The 18,069-nt window shown below is 43.0% G+C and overlaps 1 pseudogene; it reads left to right on the top strand.

Annotated features, from left to right (window-relative positions):
* Nucleotides 1-7,393, top strand: part of LOC139380178 (obg-like ATPase 1) — a 66,188-nt pseudogene extending 58,795 nt beyond the window's left edge.
* The last annotated feature ends 10,676 nt before the right edge of the window (nucleotides 7,394-18,069 follow it).

Below are 18,069 nucleotides of genomic sequence, written 5' to 3'. Positions count from 1 at the left end.
GAGAAGGGGTGACCAGCTCGTAGTGGCGCCTGTCAAATCCTCAACTCTAGTTTAAGTGCATCACAGCCTCTGTGTTAGCAGGAAGTGAAATATTGGTTGTAGATAGATGGTTATGCTTATTGCCGAGAGAATACACTGATGGTCTGCCCTGACGCACGTTTGGCAGCACTCAGTAAGATAAATCAAATGATCAAAAAAGCATCCAAGCAACCGCAGCTGTTATGAAGCTGCAATGACATTTCCCAGAAGTTGGAATTCTTCTCCGATATTTAGCATTGATTATATTGTTCAGTTGTAAGTGATAGAAAGACACCAGAGATGGATTGACTGAACCAGTGATCCAATAGTTAGATGATAAACGGGTGACATTATTATTAGAATAGCTGTGGTATTGAGGTTGTGCGGCCACTCCCAGCCTTTGATTTCTTATAGGTTTTGTAAACAGGAAACCAGGATTACAGATAATGACGGGCCTTTAGAATCAATCCAGAAGCCTGGGAGCTCTCTCTTTCGGGCCCAATGTGTGAAAATGGGTCTGTGTGATGCTGCTCGTTGGGCTTCGTCCAATCCCAGGACAGGCTGTAAACGCGTGGGGCTAATCTCATAATTATCCGACCCCCCCACACCCCCCCCACCCCACATTGTTCTGGCAGAGAGTTACCATTAACTGTGAGGATATCTTTGTCCTGCAATGTCAGGTCGCCCGCTGAGTCACAGGGCAGAAAAACACTCTTAAAAGGGATTTAAGGGAAGGGAATGACTAAGACGTTCATAAGTGGGAATACTATACTTCCATCCATCCTCCAGGCCTTAGGGCAATTACTGGAATGGCTACTAACTGTTTGAAATAAATCAACTTGTACTTAACAGTAGAGCTGAAACCTTGGAGTGAATTTGGGGTAAAAACACTGCCATTTTAACCATGATCATTGTCAACAATCTGCTTTTTCTTAATGAGATGTCATTGCATGTATTCATACCTACGCATGACATGGCAAACTTATTCCTGAACTGGGGACTTGTTAATAAGGCAAACTCGGTAACAAAGTGAAACTGTGCAATCACAGCGCGACCTTGGGGAAGGCAATGTTCCGAAACGACGTGGTAAACAGGCACGGCTGTTCTCTCATGAATATGCATCGGCCAGCCGACTGATAACAAACGCTGCTCTGTTCTGTCCTGTCAGTCAACACCGGCACCATGAAGCTCCAACCTGCCTGTGTTGTTGTGTCTACTGTCCAGGTTGGTGACAATCAAGGAGTGGGTAGACAGTTCACGACCCCGGGGCGCTGGTCATCCCCTTCAGCGGAGGAGTGGAGAGTCTCCTGCAGGACATGAGTGAAGGGGAGATTAAGAAGTACTGCACCGAGCACAAGGCTCAGAGGTTAATTAGCATTCAGTCTCCTTTAATTGCGTGCGCTGATAGAATAATACATGGTAGAGTAATTACCATTATAAAGCAAGGATCCGTCTCTATACGGGAACAACTCAGTCAAAGGGTTTTCTTAGTTTTTTCTTAGTTTTTTAACTGTCATCTGTCATCTACAGGTATAATTATAACTTGGGCATTTCGGGTGTATTGTTCGCATGTGAAAACCTCTATGGAGGAAGAGAAATCGTGACAGCAGATTTTTTTCTCTGCTCAGAGAGACATTGGGATGAATTCTTAAAGGTGCTAAATGAGACGGGCAAGCGTGACAATTTTTTTTTTTAATCGCTGGAGAATGAAATGTTCAATGTTGACCCTATTTTATTTATTTAATGCGTTTATGTATTGGAATTGATGTGGTCTTGCCCCAGACGTGAACTTTGGCTACGAATCAAAGCACCACTAAAATATCCTAAAAGACCTAGCATTTACAGCACCACGAACAACATGGAAAATAAAATAGCTTTCACCCTGCTTATTCCGACAGCGTTCTGACAAGGATCATCAAGGCTGGCTATGGAGCCCTACAGTTGGAGTACTTCTTCACAGCTGGACCAGATGAGGTCCGTGCGGGGACCATCCGGGTAAGACCCTGCCCCCGCGGCCGGCCGCGCCGCATACCGTTCCACCCTGCTGGCATGCAGCCTGATATCAGCCACTTTCAACTTTGTCATGGTCCAGCTTTAGCTAGTCATTACAGACCAAGGATAACTTCAATTACTGTTGAGCTGCTGAACAGTGAAAGTGGGGGCTACTTTGATTGAGGAGGGCAACAATTGATTTTGCCCATTACTTCCTGAGAATGTTTCCATCCCGTGCAGATCTGCCTGCCCTCCTCCTGCCGCGGGAGATAAGGGGCCCTAGCATTGTGCCTGCCTAATCTGTGTGACGGGGGTTGTCTGTGCTGAAATTGATGTGGCTTTTTATTCAACCGTTTGTGGGTCTTGCTGGGGGCTCCTCCTCTCTGTGTCTCAGTTTACTGAGCCCGCCGAGAGCCCGGGTGACACTGAATCACAGGAGGATTTACATCGATACAGATGTTGGCTCGGCACACTGGTATTGTGCAAATGTTAGAAGGATTAAGAGCAGTCATAATAAGGTTTTAACCTGTCAGGAGATGCATTCTGATTCGCTAGTCGATCTGTGTAAGGAACGTGAGCAGTTTAAACAATTTTTTTTACAACTAACTAAACTGAAAGTATGTATGTTATTAAGAAAACGTTTTAGGTTGATAATAAACAGAACATTTTTATTTGGGTGACATCATAGTGGTTAAATATATGAGCCACCTCCGCCCAGCCATGAGTGATGTCCTCAGTGGGTTTAGGAAAGTAACAGAACTCCTCCAAGCATTTCTCCTATGGGCTTGTCTCCTTTGACATAACTGATTACGGCTAGCCTTGATTGTGTGTGAGGCGTTTAGTCAGGTAAGCATCAGTGAGTAGCTATATTAACCCAATACATCTTACATTGTAAAAACGACACTCTGTAACATGGTGCTGCTAAGCCCTTCAGCATGCTTTATTAGGCAGCCTCGAGGTGACCATTATCTATCAGGCTGCTCTGCATAGCTGTTAACTGCTATGATGTGTATCTCTTGTAATGCGCTATAGGACAAAATCAGCCCCTAATCTATTTTTCTCTACCTAGACAAACCTTGATGCTGATTAATGGTAGTTAAACTTACAAGCACTCCGTCAATGAGATTGCATAGGGATGGTAATGTATTGGAGTCATTAAATGCACATCATTCTTTTGGCATGAAATATGTTGACCCCAACCTGATTATATACATAATTAAAAGTGCTCCGCAGTTTTGGAGCACAGTGCTACAGAGCCGAGAGAGGGAGAGGAGGTCGACAGGCACAAGTCATAATGATGCCGCGCAGGGATGTCACTTATTTGGGTCATTTGTCATTTTCCCAGGCATTATTTCAATGCATATAAATTGCGTATTTTATCAGAGACCGTTGTGACTTCTGATGCTAAATGGGATTTAATGTAGGAAGAATTTATAAAAGTTGGGGGGGGGGGGGGCGGTTGTTTTTTGTTCTTGGAGAAAAACAACCAATTTCATATTTTCCTTGGTCATTCTGTTATAATGTTGGTTTTAAATGTATGTATATTCTATAAAGGGATCCTTTATATTTCCTTTCAATCATCTGCTGTGCTAGGAATACATTTTGAGGAAATTCAAACATGACAAAGGGGATATAGCGCACAGACTGTATATAAAACGTAGTGAAAGTTTCCATTTCAAAATGGTCAGGTATGATACAGCCAGGTCAATACAGTGTGTATCCCCCTGCAACACTGCCTCTCTCCCTCTCTGGCGACCTGAGGCCAGAGTAGCAACCCACAATGAGGGAAGATTGCTTGGACAGAAATCAATAACGCCACGGAATCAGAAATTGCTGGTGGGCATTGATAGCAGCGCAGGCTCCTTATCGGCCTCAAGGCTACTCTAGCAAGGCACAACCGTGTGACGTGCAATCCAGAAATCAGGAGCGAGGCAAGAATAACCCCCAACACACCCCCTACCCATGCTCACTTCACCATCCCCCCATCAAACAGCATGTCAGTCCTGTGCTGAAATCCATCTTCTTCAAAACAATTCATTTACCCTGTGCGTCCTTTCTCTTTCCTCCTCCTGACAGAAAGGAACCAAGGCTCCACAGGCAGCTGGCAAGATCCACGCGGACTTTGAGAAGGGCTTCGTTATGGCTGAAGTAATGAAATTCTCGGATTTTAAAGAGGGGGGCAAGCGAGAACGCTGTCAAGGTGAGCCGTCGGGGTGCAGATGAGGGAAGTCTCCTGTGATCAGTGGAGCTGACAGTCACCCCACTGCTTGCACTGCAAACACTCTTCACCTTTAGCCAGGGGAAGAAATTACTGCACACACTCCGCCAGCGCACCTGACAAGCCAATGGATTATGTCTCTAAACACTGCCATTCTTCTCCTGCGGCGCATATCTTCATCACCATCTGTTTTAACAGGCTCACGGTAGGCCTTTCATATACCTCAGGCCAGCCTCTCAGAGGAAGATCTCTGTACCCCACAAGGCCACATCTATAGAGCAGACCGTTAGCTCGGCACTTTTTGTGAGAGTGATATAAAGAGACGAGTTAAATAAAGTGTGAAATTCTTTACATCAGGACTGTTGCACGGATGAACAGCGCATAAATATGGCCTGCATATCTTATTTTATTACTGCCAATGTTTGTTTTGACCTTTTTACTGGGCTGTGGCTTTTACATGGGCGCTGCTCTGTCCAATATAATCACTGTATTTCACGGTGAATTTAAGAAGACTATAGCGTTGTGATAAGTACAGCAGGTAGTGTAAGGGAATGCTTTAAAGGTTTGGTTTTTTTCTCCCTCGGCGAGTGTGTGCTGATGTTCAGGGTAACTGTAAGACATTGGCCTCATCTGTAACACCTCTCACCCGCCTGGTTGAGGTAATGCTATTTGTTCTTGCTTTTTTTCCCCTTCTCCCCCAGAAGAAAGCTCGGGGCAAGGAACAACATTCCAAAGTGTTCCATGTCACACAATGGATTGGAGCAATTTCCCAACACCCAGCGTGACTTAGCGTGTCTGATGCTGTTGGTTTGTCTTGTATGGTCCTGCCATTGGAACAGCAGGACATGAATGTGTCAGTGTCAGTGGTTAGCACGCGTCTGGAGGAAGTGCCTCTATTGGTTTACCTCCAGAGCCTTGACTGGCATCTGTTATTATAGTGTGTACAAAGCACTTCACAGGGCTATTATGTAGATAGTCTTGGTACTTAAGCTTCAAACGCCATTAAACTTGACCACCAGCCAATAGCTGTTGATGAGATCAAACCATGATGTAATTGGATACTTTTTACCTGTTAAATTGTCCCCGGGTTCTGTTTAAAATGTAGCAGGTCTAAAAGTATTTATTTCACCAATGGAATATATGGATTAAACAATTAGGGATGTGGACAAAGTGGAAATCAGAGTATCAGATGCTAATCCCTTCTAAATCCTGTGCAGGAGATGTGTGATTAGCACTGGCAAGCAGTGAGAGCTTGCCCTACTTACTCATATTATCACCAAGTAGATCTCCGCAGCTCACTCGATGGCCAGCCAAATCCTCTGTCTGGCAGAGACTTATACACTACATAACTTGCCCTATACGGATCCACATCGGAAATAAAACATACATTACCAGAATATTACATTCAATATTTCACCTCAGGTCTTTGTAAAATGTATATAATTCAGCTGTAATCTATTGTTGGTTACTACTTCCTAAAGTGTCAGTAGAGGGGAAATGTGCCGGGCTCTGGGGTTTTGAACGCTGATGTTATGGAAGCCTGACAGACCCCCCCGAGTGGCGCATTGGTCTAAGGCACTGCATTGCAGTGCTTGTGGCGTAACTACAGCCAGGTTTGATCCCAGGCTGTGGCGCACAATTGGCCCAGTGTCGTCCGGGTTAGGGGAGGGTTTGGCTGGTCGGGATTTCCTTGTTCCAATGCGCTCTAGCGACTCCTTGTGGCGGGCTGGGCGCCTGCAAGCTGATTTGGGCGCCTGCAAGTTGACTTTGGTTGCCAGCTGGACTGTTTCCAGGTTAAGCGAGCCGTGTCAAATAGCAGTGCGGCTTGGCAGGGTCGTGTTTTGGAAGATGCATGGCTCTCGACCTTCGCCTCTCTCGAGTCCATAGGGGAGTTGCAGCGATGGGACAACACTGTAACTACCAATTGGGGAGAAAAAGGGGTAATAAGTACAACCCCAAAAAAAAAATGGAAGCCTGACATCAGAGCCTCAGGTCCGGCTGCATGCTCTCTTCCTAATCCCTCATTCCCTTGAACACCTGCTCTTTCCATGACATAGACTAACCAGGTGAAAGCTACTGATACCACCTGTTAAATATATACATATGTATATATAATATATATAATCATATATATATATATATATATGGACACAGAGCGTTTCTGACTGCAGCATTAAGGCCAATGCTATTTATGCCAGTTGTGGGAATGGACTGTTTGAATAGGCCAGCGTACAGGGATATCACATTATTAGTAATCATATCTGCTTAAGCCAAGCTTGCTCCTCCAGATGGCTGCTTTCAAGTGCAAATGAACCAGTTAGACGTGTCTGGTTTAATACATACTCAGGAATCACAAATAGCCATTGATTTTTTTTCCCCCCTGTCTCCCTCTCCAAGCAGTGTTTCTGGTGCTATTGGGTCTGGATTAAATGGTCTCCTGAGCCTTTAAAGGGACATTGATTCTTCTAATTAATTGTGCTCTGTGCAGAACCAGAATGCATAAACCCGTCCGTATTAGCACTTCAAGTCAATTATTTTGAGTTTGCCCGGGAAGGGGAACAAACACATCTAATGTATACAAAAGAAATGTTGGAACTTATTTTGTTTCCTTAAGAAGTATGAGGATGCTATAACACATATGAATGGAAATTGACAGAGAAGAGGGTTATTCACTCAGTGGGATTCTAGACACCCTGTGTGTGTGTGTGTGTGTGTGTGTGTGTGTGTGTGTGTGTGTGTGTGTGTGTGTGTGTGTGTGTGTGTGTGTGTGTGTGTGTGTGTGTGTGTGTGTGTGTGTGTGTGTGTGTGTGTGTGTGTGTGTGTGTGTGTGTGTGTGTGTGTGCGCATGTGTGCGCATGTGTGCGCATGTGTGTAAGACAGTGAGATGATGTGCATGTGTGTTCATTGCTAATTTGCTACTTCTTGTTTTTCATAACTGTCATTAATTAGGTGTTGTGTTTCTCTATTTTACAGGCAGCAGGGAAATACAGACAACAGGGAAAAACCTACATTGTGGAGGACGGAGACATTATCTTTTTCAAATTCAACACGCCAAACCAGCCCAAGACTAAGAAGTGACTCAGTCGCAGTCTGTCGGCTACCAGAATGGACTGTGCCGTTAGAGAATTCTTCTTTGTTTTAGACAGAATGAAGCTGGAGATTGATTGCTACCTGCCAAGTCGGCTCAGTTTTACCTACTGCCCACTCTGCCACATTATCCCTGTTTGTTTTCTGTCCAGGAGAATTCTATACAATCCCCCTTGCCAAAGCACAGATCCACTAAACTCTGACAGCTTTGCTATTTAAGATCAGGATGCCCCCCCTCCCCCCCTCCAAATGGTAGGAGCATTTGAAGAAGAGTATTACTCTCTTGATACTTCATTAATCTCCATCACTGGTGCCAGGCCTGACACAGCTGACAGCAGGGACAATGCGAGCTGCTCCTCTCCTCCTTCCAGAGATAATGCATGTTTTACAGTAGCCCAGATGTCTACACTCAATAAAACATTTGACAAAACCAGCCGGTGTGTGTTTGGGGATGTCTGTATTGACTGGCGCGGCATGCAGGCGGCGATAGTGGGTCCTGCTGGCAACTGATTACAGAATTAAAAGACACAGTTGACAGTGGCTCTGGCAGAGAGGGGACAGCAGTAATTGTATCTGTAAAGTGATTCTTATTTTAGAGGGCTAAGTGCGGGATGCTGATTATTTCATACAAGAGGAATTGGTCAGGTGAAATTGTGTTTGAATGAACCTTTCCTCTCCGTGGTTATTCCTGCTCTCATTTGAGTCCTGGTATTCTGATATGTTCTGTATTTCAAGAGATTGCTTTATAAATGTGCACCCCATTATTATTGAGAGTGCCATTAGCTATTATCACTAAATGTAGGTATGCCTGAAGGCTGTTTTTGTCAAATTCTCCTGTGTCTCCATGCCACTGAGTGATCGAAAAAAACATCCTTTCCAAAAGACTTTCTTTTATATGGAATTCTGAAAAGTAAAAGGAAGTCACAATTCAGAACCCCTCCCCCCCAAACATTCCTAGTCCCACTGAAGTAGTGTTTTTCTCACCTGTATACTTTGTGTGTAAGTGTTTTTGAGGCATTTATGCTGATGGAATGGTATGGCTGGAGCTGCGGACGCTGCTGCAAAGTGAGATTGCGTGCTCCACAGGAGTGAGAACACAGAGCGGATCAAACTCCTTCCCTGAATATCTTGCCTCTATAAATACCCCCCTCTCTGCAGAGAACAAAATGGCCTTCTGATGGAGGCACAAAGATTGAATAAAAATGGTAATTTCTCATGAAGGGTATTGCATGTACTTGCTTTAAAAGTCGTTGTTTACGATAAAAATACTGCACAAGCACTATAAAGCGTTGTGTTTGGCATCAAAATAAGTTGTATTACTATCTTCAAGACATAATTACCCCCCCCACACACACACAAAAATGATCATGTTTGATGGGGGATGTTGGGGTTGTGGAAAGTACCTTTATAACGTAAAGCATTGTAGGCATGCATTCCACAATGTATATCATAGTCGCTATGTACTGTATGTTCTATATTCTTGTCCAAGCTGAGCTACTGGGGGTATTGTAGGTTAAAGGGATACTTTAGGATTTTGCCAATGAGGCCCTTTATCCACATCCCCAGAGTCAGATGAACTCATGCATACCATTTTAAAGCCTCTGTGCAGTTTGAAGAAAGTTGCTAACTAGCGTTAGCGCAATGACTGGAGGTTTATGAGTAACCAGTCATTGCGCTAACGCTAGTTAGCATTGTCTCATAAAACTACCACTAGCTTCCTTCATACTGGACACAGAGACATAAGAGTGGTCTCCACAAGTTCATCTGATTCTGGGGAAGTAGACAAATGGCCTCATTGGCAAAATCCCGGAGTATCCCTTTAATCATTGTCTGAGTGAAAACATGAGGTTTCTCCAGGGACTACAGCGAGGGCTAAAGGCATTCCTTCCCATTCCTTTTAGGCAAGAGGGGTGTTGTTGTTGTTAACCAACCCCCAAACCCCACATTGAGGCCCATTCAATAGTCATAAGGGCTTGGATTGACAAGTTGATCTCTGTGGTCTGCCTGTTTTGTTTTTCAGATAATGAAGTATCAGTGCATTTCTTAGGAACAGTAATAAAGTTATTTAGAAAGATGCAGATGTACCCCTTGAGACAAAAAAAAACAATAAAAGTCTTCTGGTCTTTAATCATGTCATAAGTAGGCCATTTTAGGCTTTAATACCAACAAGCTGGCTATCAAAGGGCCTGAGCAGTGTTCATTTGATCTCCTTTCTGTAAGGGAACTCCTCATCGGCGTGTATACTGAGTTTTCAAAACATTAGAAACACATTACATGACATAAACTGACCAGGTGTATCAAGCGACGATCCCTTATTGACGTCACTTGTTAAATCCACTTCAATCAGTGTCGGTTAAGGGGGAGACAGGTTTTTTAGAAGGATTTTTAAAGCCTTGGGAAAATTGAGGCATGGATTGTGTATGTTTGCCATTTGCAGTTGCTACAACAACAAAACAATTGCTTCAAGTGTTGTGTCCAAATACTAGTGGAGTCAACTAATAAAATAATAGACGACCTGACTAGAGAGGTCCAGGACCTGAAGAACAGTTCTCCCAAGGTCAGCTCGCTGAGTTTGAACATGAGAACGACAAGATGACAGCAATCTGTAAGTCATTGAGAGAGGACATCAGTTCTGTATGTGAATTCATGATAACAATGAGAGCAATCAGATTATCTCGAGGGACAATCAAGGTGGAACAACATTGTTGTGGACGGAATTGCAAAATCCCCACGAGGCCTGAACGGAGTCTGACAAAGTGAGGGAAATGATAACTGAGAAACTGAAGATGGACCACAGGAAGACTGAGGTGGAAGTGCGCCCACAGGACTGGAAAACCAACCACCGGCCCAGGTAACAGGCCCAGGCCTATAGTGTTCAAGTTCCTGAGGTTCAAAGACATCAGTTCTAGCTTACATCTGCTATGACAGGCTCATTGTCTACCCTCCCTCCCAAAAGCCTGGAAGGAATGAGAGAGCCAAGCCTATGGGTTCGTAGCTTCAACCCTCTGGCGCGCACACACACACACACACACACACACACACACACACACACACACACACACACACACACACACACACACACACACACACACACACACACACACACACACACACACACACACACACACACACACACACACAGATCAATGAACTTCTGAATGTATTTATTTTTTTCTTGCTTTGTTTGGTCTTTTCCATATTATGTATATCTCTGATAAGCTACAAGGAAAGTGCTGAAAATAGCACATATTAATGTACAGTTCATTCCGAAAGTATTCAGACCCCTTGACTTTTTACACATTTTGTTATGTTACAGGCTTATTCTAAAATTGATTAAATCATTTGTTTTCCTCATCTACACACAATACCTCATAATGACAAAGCAAAACCAGGATTTTTGAAATGTTTGCAAATGTATTAAAAATAAATAACGGAAAAATCACATTTACATTATTCAGACCCTTTAATCAGTACTTTGTTGAAGCACCTTTGACAGCGATTACAGCCTCGAGTCTTCTTGTGTATGACGCTACAAGCTTGGCACACCTGTATTTGGGAAGTTTCTCCCATTCTTCTCTGCAGATCCTCTCAAGCTCTGTCAGATTGGATGGGGAGTGTTGCAACACTACTGTTTTCAGGTCTCTCCAGAGATGTTCGATCGGGTTCAAGTCCAGGCTCTGGCTGGGCCACTCAAGGACATTCAGAGACTTGTGCCGAAGCCATTCCTGTGTTGTCTTGGCTATGTGCTTCGTGTTGTTGTCCTGTTGGAAGGGGAACCTTTGCCCCAGTCTGAGGTTCTGAGCGCTCTGGAGCAGGTTTTCATCAAGGATCTCTCTGTACTTGAATCCGTTCATCTTTCCCTAGAACCTGACTAGTCTCCCAGTCCCTGCCACTGAAATACATCCCCACAGCATGATGCTGCCACCACCGCCAGGTTTCCTGCAGGCGTGACGCTTGGCATTCAGGCAGATTCAGAGAATCTTGTTTCTCATGGTCTGAGAGTCCTTAGTTGCCTTTTGGCAAACTCCAAGTGGGCTGTCATGTGTCTTTTACTAGATCGGCTTCCGTCTGACAACCCTACCTTAATGGCTTGATTGGGGGAGTGCTGCAGAGATGGTTGTCCTTCTGGAAGATTCTCCAGAGGAACTCTGGAGCTCTGTCAGAGTGACCATCGGGTTCTTGGTCACCTCCCTGACCAAGGCCCTTCTCCCCCGATTGCTCAGTTTGCCAGGCGGCTAGCTCCAGGAAGAGTCTTGGTGGTTCCAAACTTCTTCCATTTAAGAATTATGGAGGCCACTGTGTTCTTGGGGACCTTCAGAATTGTTTTAGTACCCTTCCCCAGATCTGTGCCTCGACCCAATCCTGTCTCGGAGCTCTAAGGACAATTCCTTCGACCTCATGGCTTGGTTTTTGCTCTGACATACACTCTCAACAGTGGGACCCTATATAGTCAGGTGTGTGCCTTTCCAAATCATGTCCAATCAATTGAATTTACCACAGGTGGACTCCAATCAAGTTGTAGAAACATCTCAAGGATGATCAATGGAAACAGGATGCACCTGAGCTCATAGCGAATGTTCTGAATACTTATGTAAACTAGGTATTTACGTTTTTTTTGTTTTTTTTTACATTTGCAAAAATGTCTTAAAACCTGTTTTTGCTTTGTCATTATTGGGTATTGTGTGTAGATTGATGAAGGCATTTTTGTATTTAATCCATTTTAGAATAAGGATGTAATGTAACAAAATGTGGAAAAACTCAACCCTTAGAAATAAGGTTAATGGATATCAATAACTTGCTAACATCAGATAACATTCAGAAATTCAGCAAAAAAAAGAAATGTCCCCTTTTCAGGACCCTGTCTAATTCGTAAAAATCCAAATAACTTCACAGATCTTCATTGTAAAGGGTTTAAACACTGTTTCCCATGCTTGTTCAATGAACCATAAACAATTAATAAACATGCACCTGTGGAACGGTCATTAGGACACTAACAGCTTACAGACGGTAGGCTATTAAGGTCACAGTTATGAAAACTTAGCACACAAAAGAGGCCTTTCTACTGACTCTGAAAAACACCAAAAGAAAGATGCCCAGGGTCCCTGCTCATCTGCGTGAACATGCCTTAGGCATGCTGCAAGGAGGCATGAGGACTGCAGATGTGGCCAGGGCAATAAATTGCAATGTCCATACTGTGAGACGCCTAAGACAGCGCTACAGGGAGACAGGACGGACAGCTGATCGTCCTTGCAGTGGCAGACCACGTGTAACAACACCTGCACAGGATAAGTACATCTGAACATCACACCTGCGGGACAGGTACAGGATGGCAACAACAACTGCCCAAGTTACTCCAGGAACGCACAATCCCTCCATCAGTGCTCAGACTGTCCGCAATAGGCTGAGAGAGGCTGGACTGAGGGCTTGTAGGCCTGTTGTAAGGCAGGTCCTCACCAGACATCACCGGCAAAAATGTTGCCTATGGGCACAACCCATCGTCGCTGGACCAGACAGGACTGGCAAAAAGTGCTCTTCACTGATGAGTCGCGATTTTGTCTCACCAGGGGTGATGGTCGGATTCGCGTTTATCGTCGAAGGAATGAGCCTTACACCGAGGCCTGTGCTCTGGAGCAGGATTGATTTGGAGGTGGATGGTCCGTCATGGTCTGGGATGGTGTGTCACAGCATCATCGGACTGAGCTTGTTGTCATTGCAGGCAATTTCAACACTGTCCGTTACAGGGAAGACATTCTCCTCCCTCATGTGGTACCCTTCCTGCAGGCTCATCCTGACATTACTTTCCAGCATGACAATGCCACCAGCCATACAGCTCGTTCTGTGCTTGATTACCTGTAGGAATGTCAGTGTTATGCCATGGCCAGTGAAGAGCCCGGATCTCAATCCCATTGAGTACGTCTGGGACCTGTTGGATCGGAGGGTGAGGGCTAGGGCCATTCCCCCCAGAAATGTCTGGGAACTTGCAGGTGCCTTGGTGGAAGAGTGGGGTAACATCTCAGAGCAAGAACTGTCAAATCTGGTGCAGTCCATGAGGAGGAGATACACTGCAGTACTTAATGCAGCTGGTGGCCACACCAGACAGATACTGACTGTTACTTTTGATTTTGACAACCCTTTGTTCATGGACACATTATTCAATTTCTGTTAGTCACGTGTCTGTGGAACTTGTTCAGTTTATGTCTCAGTTGTTGAATCTTGTTATGTTCATACAAATATTTACACATGTTAATTGTGCTGAAATTTAAACGCAGTTGACAGTGAGAGAACGTTTATTTCGTTGCTGAGTTTATTTTCACAATTTCTGAGACTCACTGAGATAATTTATTTGATGATACAGCAGTAGCAATACAAGGATATAACATCTATAGAAGAGACAGAAATCCTTATAGCGGAAGTGTTGCTATATACGTATATTCAGAGCCATATCCCTGTAACGCTTAGTGAAGATCTTATGTTAAGTGTTATTGAAGTGTTGTGGTTGCAGGTTAACTTGGCACAGCTAAATCCTTTTCTTTTGGGGTGTTGCTATTGGCCACCAAGTGCTAACAGTCAGTATCTACATAATATGTGTGAAATTCTTGATAGCGTAGAGTATGTGATGTAAATACATAGTAGACGTCGGTTGTGTTAGAGGTTGACCGATTAATCTGAATGGCCGATTAATTGGGGCCGATTTCAAGTTTTTATAACAATCAGAAATCAGTATTTTTGGACACCGATTTGGCCGATTTAATTATGTTTTTTTTTTTTGCACCTTTATTTCATCTTTATTTAACTCGGCAAGTCAGTTAAGAACACATTCTTATTTTCAATGATGGCCTAGGAACGGTGTGTTAACTGCCTCGTTCAGGGGCAGAATGACAGAGTTTTACCTTGTCAGCTGGGGGGATTCAATCTTGCAACCTTACAGTTAACTTGTCCAACGCTCTAACCACCTGATTACATTGCACTGCACGAGGAGACTGCCTGTTACGCGAATGCAGTAAGCCAAGGTAAGTTGCTAGCTAGCATTAAACTTATCTTATAAAAAAACAATCAATCAATCAATCAATCATAATCACTAGTTAACTACACATGGTTGATGATATTACAAGTTTATCTAGCGTGTCCTGCGTTGCATGTAATCGATGCGGTGCGTATCGTCGCTCCAATGCGTACCTAACCGTAAACATCAATGCCTTTCTTAAAATCAATAAACAGAAGTATATATATTTAAACCTGCATATTTAGCTAAAATAAATCCTGGTTAGCAGGCAATATTAACCAGGTGAAATTGTGTCACTTCTCTTGCGTTCATTGCACGCAGAGTCAGTGTATATGCAACACTTTGGGCCGCCTAATTTGCCAGAATTTGACGTAATTATGACATAACATTGAAGGTTGTGTAATGTAACAGGAATATTTAGACTTATGGATGCCACCTGTTAGATAAAATACGGAACGATTCCGTATTTCACTGAAAGAATAAACGTCTTGTTTTCGAGATGATAGTTTCCGGATTCGAACATATTAATGACCTAAGGCTTGTATTTCTGTGAGTTATTATGTTATAACTAGGTCTATGATTTGATTGAGCAGTCTGACTGAGCGACGGTAGGCAGCGGCAGGCTCGTAAGCATTCATTCAAACAGCACTTTCGTGCATTTGCCAGCAGCTGTTTATGACTTCAAGCCTATCAACTCCCGAGATTAGGCTGGAGTAACCGATGTGAAACGGCTAGCTAGTTAGCGGGGTGCGCGCTAATAGCGTTTCAAACGTCACTCGCTCTGAGACTTGGAGTGGTTGTTCCCCTTGCTCTGCATGGGTAACGCTGCGTCGAGGGTGGCTGTTTTCAATGCATTCCTAGTTCGAGCCCAGGTAGGAGGGTACGAGGAGAGGGACGGAAGCTATACTGTTACACTGGCAATACTAAAGTGCCTATAAGAACATCCAATAGTCAAAGGTTAATGAAATACAAATGGTATAGAGAGAAATAGTCCTATAATTCCTATAATAACTACAACCTAAAACGTCTTACCTGGGAATATTGAAGACTCATGTTAAAAGGAACCACCAGCTTTCATATGTTCTCATGTTCTGAGCAAGGAACTTAAACGTTAGCTTTCTTACATGGCACATATTGTACTTTTACTTTCTTCTCCAACACTTTGTTTTTGCATTATTTAAACCAAATTGAACATGTTTCATTATTTATTTGAGGCTAAATTGATTTTATTGATATATTATATTAAGTTAAAATAAAAGTGTTCATTCAGTATTGTTGCAATTGTCATTATTACAAATAAATAAATAAAATATCGTCCAATTAATCGGTATTGTCTTTTTTTGGTCCTCCAATAATCGGTATCGGCGTTGAAAAATCATAATCGGTCGACCTCTAATAGATAGGTCTACTTCTTTGGGGACCTGAAGATTGACTGGTTTTCATCAAGCTGTCCACTCAAGAGGAAGCTTCTCACTGTAACCAGTGCCTGTGATCTGGTTCAGGTTATTAATCAACCTACCACTGTGTTTGCAAACAATACAGGAACAAGATCATCCACATGTATTGATCACATTTTTACTAATACTGTAGAACTTTGTTCTACCCATGGGATGCAGTGATCACAATATAGTGGCCATATCCAGGATAGCCAAAGTTCCAAAAGCTGGGCCTCAGAGATCATAAAAAAGATTTGGCTCTTATGTGGATGATGTTACAAATATTTGTTGGTCTGATGTGATTAATAAGGAGCATCCAGACACTGCACTTGATGCATTTATGAAATTGCTTCTTCCAATTATTGATAAACATGCACCTGTTAAGAAACTTTTAGAACTGTTAAGGCTCCATGGATTGGTGAGGAATTGAAAAACTGTATGGTTGAAAGAGATGGGGCAAAAGGAGCGGCTAACGGCTGCACATCTGGCTGGCTGACTTACTGAAAATTGAGATAGGATGTGACTAAACTCTACATAAAGAAGATAGAAACTGTATTATGAAGCCAATATTAATTATATACAGAATTATGGGGGAAAAAAAACTTTGGAGGACTTTAAATTCTGTCCAGAAAGACAAATTCAACTCCATCTGTCATCGAATCAGATGGCTTATTCATCACAAAACCATTTGATGTTACCAATTATTTTAATGTTAACTGTAATGTCAAAGTGGGCAAAGTTAGGCAGGAAATGCCAACAACGAACAGTGAGCCATCGTACTCATGCATTTAAAAACTAATAATGAAACGAAAGTATTGTACATTTGAATTTGTAAAGTTAGTGTGGGAGAGGTGGAAAAATGATTGTGATGGATCTATAGTGATAAACCTGTCATTGATCATTTAAATGGAAAGCTATTGAGGATGGTAGCTGACTCTATAGCCACTCCAATCTGTCATATATTTAATCTGAGCCTAGGGGAAAGTCTTTGTCCTCAGGCCTGGGGGGAAGCCAAAGTCATTCCGCAACCCAAGAGTGGTAAAGCGGCCTTTACTGGTTCTAATAGCAGACCTATCAGCTTGCTACCAGCTCTTAGCAAACTGTTGGAAAAAAATGGTGTTTGACCAAATACAATGTTTTTTTTCTGTAAACAAATTAACAACAGACTTGCGGCATGCTTATAGAGAAGGGAATTCAACATGTACTGCACTGTCACAAATGACTGATGATTGGTTGAAAGAAATTGATAATAAGAAAATTGTGGGAGCTGTACTGTTAGATTTCAGTGTAGCCTTTGATATTATTGACCATAACCTGTTATTGAGAAAATGTACAGTTGAAGTCGGAAGTTTACATAGACCTTAGCCAAATACATTTAAACTCAGTTTTTCACAATTACTGACATTTAATCCTAGTAAAAATGCCCTGTTTTAGGTCAGTTAGGATCACCACTTTATTTTAAGAATGTGAAATGTCAGAATAATAGTAGAGAGTATGATTTATTTCAGCTTTTATTTCTTTCATCACATTCCCAGTGGGTGAGAAGTTTACATACACTCAATTAGTATTTGGTAGCATTGCCTTTAAATTGCTTAACTTGGGTCAAATGTTTTGGGTAGTCTTCCACAAGCTTCCCACAATAAGTTGGGTGAATTTTGGCCCATTCCTCCTGACAGAGCTGGTGTAACTGAGTCAGGTTTGTAGGCCTTGCTCACACACACCTTTTCAGTTCTGCCCAGACATTTTCTATAGGATTGAGGTCAGGGCTTTGTGGAGCCACTCCAATACCTTGACTTTGTTGTCCTTAAGCCATTTTGCCACAACGTTGGAAGTATGCTTGGGGTCATTGTCCATTTGGAAGACCCATTTGCGACCAAGCTTTAACTTCCCGACTGATGTCTTGAGATGTTGCTTAAATATATCCACATCATTTTCCTACCTCATGATGCTATCTATTTTGTGAAGTGCACCAGTTCCACCTACAGCAAAGCACCCCCACAACATGATGCTGCCACCCCCGTGCTTCACGGTTGGGATGATGCTCTTCGGCTTGCAGCCTTTTTCCTCCAAATATAACGATGGTCATTATGGCCAAACAGTTCTATTTTTGTTTCATCAGACCAGAGGACATTTCTCTAAAAAGTACGATCTTTGTCCTCATGTGCTGTTGCAAACCGTAGTTTGGCTTTTTTTATGGTGGTTTTGGAGCAGTGGCTTCTTCCTTGCTGAGTGGCCTTTCAGGTTATGTCGCTATAGGGCTCGTTTTACTGTGCATATAGATACTTTTGTGCCTGTTTCCTTTGCTCTGCTGTTGT

The sequence above is a fragment of the Oncorhynchus clarkii genome, chromosome 22 (genome assembly GCF_045791955.1).
Source record: "Oncorhynchus clarkii lewisi isolate Uvic-CL-2024 chromosome 22, UVic_Ocla_1.0, whole genome shotgun sequence".
NCBI classification, from domain to species: domain Eukaryota; kingdom Metazoa; phylum Chordata; class Actinopteri; order Salmoniformes; family Salmonidae; genus Oncorhynchus; species Oncorhynchus clarkii.
This window is presented reverse-complemented; position numbering and strand designations above follow the sequence as displayed.